We start from the raw sequence: 4,329 nt of genomic DNA on the forward strand, positions 1-4,329 counted from the left end.
TCTTCATAAAAGCAACGGGTCATTTTACATGATTTGATTTATCTGCCAATTAATTCATTAAATATTTTATTTTCAAATTTCTTTAAAAATTTATTAAATTTCTTGAACGCAATTTTCATAATTAAAATAATCAAGAACTATGATTGAAATATACTCAGAAAATAAAATTTTCAAATTAAAATAACATTCACTATATTTCTACGAGTACCTAAATTAGTCTCATACATCCAAAGTTGGTAACAAGTACTTGTAAACAACACTATGACATGTTGATCACACAGATATTACGTGTAATTCACTAGAAACACTATCCTCATGCTCACTTCGCATATCCGATGTTTCACGACTACTTTTAAACTATTATCGAAAAAACTGGCGCTCTTCCGATAGGCTATTTTAATCTGAATACACACACAATAATTTTACACACAATTTTCTTATATTGCAATAGAGGTAACATTTATCTCTATTCAAATAAATTTTGAAATAATTGTGTTTCAATAGAACACAAAAAAGACGAACAGTTGAGGATTTAGCTTCGGATGCACCAGAAGAGATTAACCAAAACACGTGATCCGTCGCTTAAAAATCTCAAATCGGAGGCGGCTTCCCGGATCATGCTGGCGAATCAACAGCAGCCCGCTTGCCTTTATGATGACCTTTGTGTGAAGTGATTATCTTACCGGCCTTATCTTCTTCTGTCACTGATGCACCTGGGGGTGTGGTAATAATCGCGACATTATCGTTGGCGCGGTTTGGAAATATGTTCGGAAATTTAGCTGGGCCTTCCGGTAATTCGAAGCGATCAGGGGGTATTAACTGAGACTGGCATTCTGCAAATAAAAAAAAGTTACATATTTAGTTTTGAAACAATTACTAGGACACGAGACCAAATCAATATTTTCGATAACTCCGATAATTTTTATGATAATGATGATTTTCGATGGTTATCAGACTTATTTATTTATTGATCTCAAAAAAATTGTAATTTTCTGACATAATACCGACGACAAAATACTACTGATATTTCTCTCTCTCTCTTTTGTTTAGTTAAAATGTTTTTTTACATATTTTTATAAAGGAAACGAAATGAAGAAATGCCTTGCGGTCAAGTTCTTTCTTTGATACGAAAATTCCACTGCTATTCAGAAATTTAGTGAATTTCAAAGAAGAGAAGCTTATCCGAAGGCGGGCGATGGTACTCTTTGCTATTCATACGACGGTTTCGACAGCTGGAAGATGCAAAGCTCTATTTAAGAATTGAACTGCCTCTGCGGCAACCCCGCAACACAGTCACTTTTGCCGGCGACTCCGAAATATGGAAATAAAGTAGCGAAAGCTCAACCGATCGTTGGAGCCCGCAGTACAAAGTCCCTTTGGCCGGCATCTGGGCCGGTCGACAACGTCAAGGCATGGCCGAAAAGCTCAACCGAACGCTGGGGGCTCAACTGGAAGCTCGCAACGCAAAGTCCCTTTCGCCGGTCCTTGGGCCAGTCGAGAGCGTCGAGACAATGCTGTAAAGCATACAACTGCGCTGAATGAGGTATCTGTTCACGTGGTGGCAATATTTGAGAGGTTTTTTTTTTTAAACTTTTGCATTTTTATTATTGTTGTAATTTTTTTATCTCTTTGCTATTTGCATTTTATTTTAATGTGTTTTATCGTCGTGTGGTCGCATATGTAATTTATACATGCGTTATAAAGCACCTGACACCGTCGAGCCCCTCATCCGTGGCAATAGCTAAAATTCACAATTGTCGATAGATCCTATGCGGTGTGCGGTATGAAATGAAACAAAATGCCTCTGCGGAAAATATGACATCGTTCGGATAAGTCGCTATCTCGTGGCAGTGTCAGCAAATGTGACCTTTAGCCTGAGTTAGGTCTGACCGTCATGTGCGGCCTCCGTTCAGCGCACACGAGCTGCAAGGAGAGAGGATTCATTATCTTTGTAATCTAGTATTCAAGCTGCTGTCCTGGCAAGTGAGAGGACGAGGGTTTGAATTCCCAGCAGAGGCCGTTGGATTCTTCTTCTTGTGTTCCTCTTCTAATCAGTCAGCTGATATACCAGACGGCTGTCGAAACCTACGTAAAATTATTAATTTCAATTCAAAAACTCCATATTTTCAGAAAATAAAAAAGGGAAAAAGGTAGTTTACCGTTTAAGTACGAAAGGACTAGCACGAGTGCAACTGCAGAGATGAACTTCATTGATGGTGGTACCATCTTCTCTTCTTCGAAATCAGGCAAAAGAAACTGGAATTGAAGATAACAAACTTAACTCGTAACAGTGAATGGCATCTCCTTTTATATGATTTCCGAGCCATTGTGTTTGTCGCACCTGTTGTCGATTTCACGGTTTCCAATTTCATTCGCAATCTGACTCGTGGATGACACGCAATTATAAGATGTTGGCTTTTAACGCTTTTCACGTAGAGGTAAATTGCACGTGTGCATCAAGAAACAATTCCCTTATTGATTATTGATGACGAATTCTTGTAATTTCGAACATTGCATATATAGGTCATTACGTTATTCGCAATATCACACATGTGAGAGACACGAAATCATAAGGTTTTGGGGTTTAGCATATCCCATATCAATATACTACGGTAAATGTGTTAAATCGGTTATTATTGTATATAATAACTTGTTATTGTTTCAACATGCAACTTTCTCATTTTCTGCGAAGTGCACGCAACGAAGTGTAGTGAACACATATCAGAATTTGTTGAGACTAATACGAGAACAAAAAGAAGTAAAATAACTGATTCATTAAGGAAACAGCAAATACATAAGAAACTTAAAAAAATTCCGAAAAGTTTCTTGTAAAAATTCTTAAAATGTGATGCATCTATTAATATTGTTTTTTCTGATCCATCCATAACTAGCATGGGAAAATAACGAATAAAAAAAAATTAAATTTTGAAAGAAAAATTAAATTTGATAAATACTTGAACACATTATCGCCTTTATCTGTGATTATGCATGCTGCCCTATAGTTAATAGATTTAATAAAAATTCACTTAGAAAAAAATTCCCCTTACACTTCTTTTTATTTGAAAAAAAAACCGCAAAATACATTTCAAAGACAAAACAAAATTCACATAGAAAGGACAGGACATGGACACATAATAATCATATTGGGCCCTAAGGGACTCGACGTCCTTCCAGGCAGCCCTCTTGGATGAAATTATTATATTTTGCCGCCATTTCCCAACAACCGTATGCTATGTTAATAAATGTTATGTAATAAGATATGAATATTTCAAAAGTGAATATGCACTGTACTGAAGATCTCATGCACTGTAAAAATTTGAATTATCACATCGGAATTGTGGAATTACGTTATTGACATATCTCTTATACAAATAACGAGTCTATGTAATAAATAGTTAATCCAGTTTAAGTCGTCCTGTATAATAACGATTGAATATTCATATTGTTGTGATGTTCGTATTTCATGACAATTGCAGTTCCGTTGTGTTTATTGGTGGCGGTGGCAAGTGTATATTTTAATATACAGATTTTTCAGAGATTATACAGAGATTTCAGAATTAGAGTTTATGTACTTTTTTGTTTTAATGCATTGATACTGAGTTTTGTGTACGTTTAATTCAAGTTTGTTTTCGGTCACCCACTGATTAATGCATGTGAGATCGTCCTCTTTTTTTTTTTTTATAAGGTTCTCAATGTTGGCATCTTCGATGTAAAGGGCTGTATCATCGGCGAATGGTATTAGTTGTTCGTTCAGATTCAACAAACAGAAATCATTAATATATATCGAGAATAATGTAGGGCCCGAAACCGATCCCTGACGGACACCCTTTGAACCTGTAGGTATTCGCTTATTTTCTGATTTATGATGATTGCCTGCTGTGTTTCATAATAATAAGTTTTGAACCATTCCAGAACCATTCCTCGAACACCAGCGTTATGCAATTTATGTGTTAGTCTGTTAGTGTATTTATATCAACGTTATCAAATGTTTGTCTCAAATCCTGGTAGTTTATTCAGTGTTCCAAGTTTTGTACCTCTTGCTTAGGAGAGAAACGTAAAAATTCAGCTCCTTCTACTAACGCATTCGAAGAAGATGATGATGATAGTGAATGATTGGGCCATATCTTTTTATTTATGAACTGTAGACCGAGTTTTATTTTTGTTCTTACGAGTATTAGTACTATTATTGTATTATGTCTGTTGCATTTAAGTCTTTTTATGGTAATCAATGTAATAAAGCGCTGTAAAATTTGTTTGTATTTTCATTTTTTTTCATTTCAATCTGTTTACAAACACGCACCCTTTCTCTCTCTCACTCTTTCTCAACTT

General features: G+C 35.6%; 1 long non-coding RNA gene across 1 annotated transcript; it reads right to left on the reverse strand.

Annotated features, from left to right (window-relative positions):
• Window positions 1-381: 381 nt before the first annotated feature.
• On the reverse strand, window positions 382-2,267 carry LOC149082116 (uncharacterized). The gene is made up of 2 exons (XR_016193290.1): window positions 2,160-2,267; window positions 382-833 (listed from the first exon to the last, which is right to left on the reverse strand). It is a non-coding gene; the product is annotated as an uncharacterized LOC149082116 (long non-coding RNA).
• Window positions 2,268-4,329: the final 2,062 nt, after the last annotated feature.

Source organism: Pholcus phalangioides, unplaced genomic scaffold, assembly GCF_987345545.1.
Source record: "Pholcus phalangioides strain wild (caught in Gottingen) unplaced genomic scaffold, Ppha-v1.0 ptg000009l_1, whole genome shotgun sequence".
NCBI classification, from domain to species: domain Eukaryota; kingdom Metazoa; phylum Arthropoda; class Arachnida; order Araneae; family Pholcidae; genus Pholcus; species Pholcus phalangioides.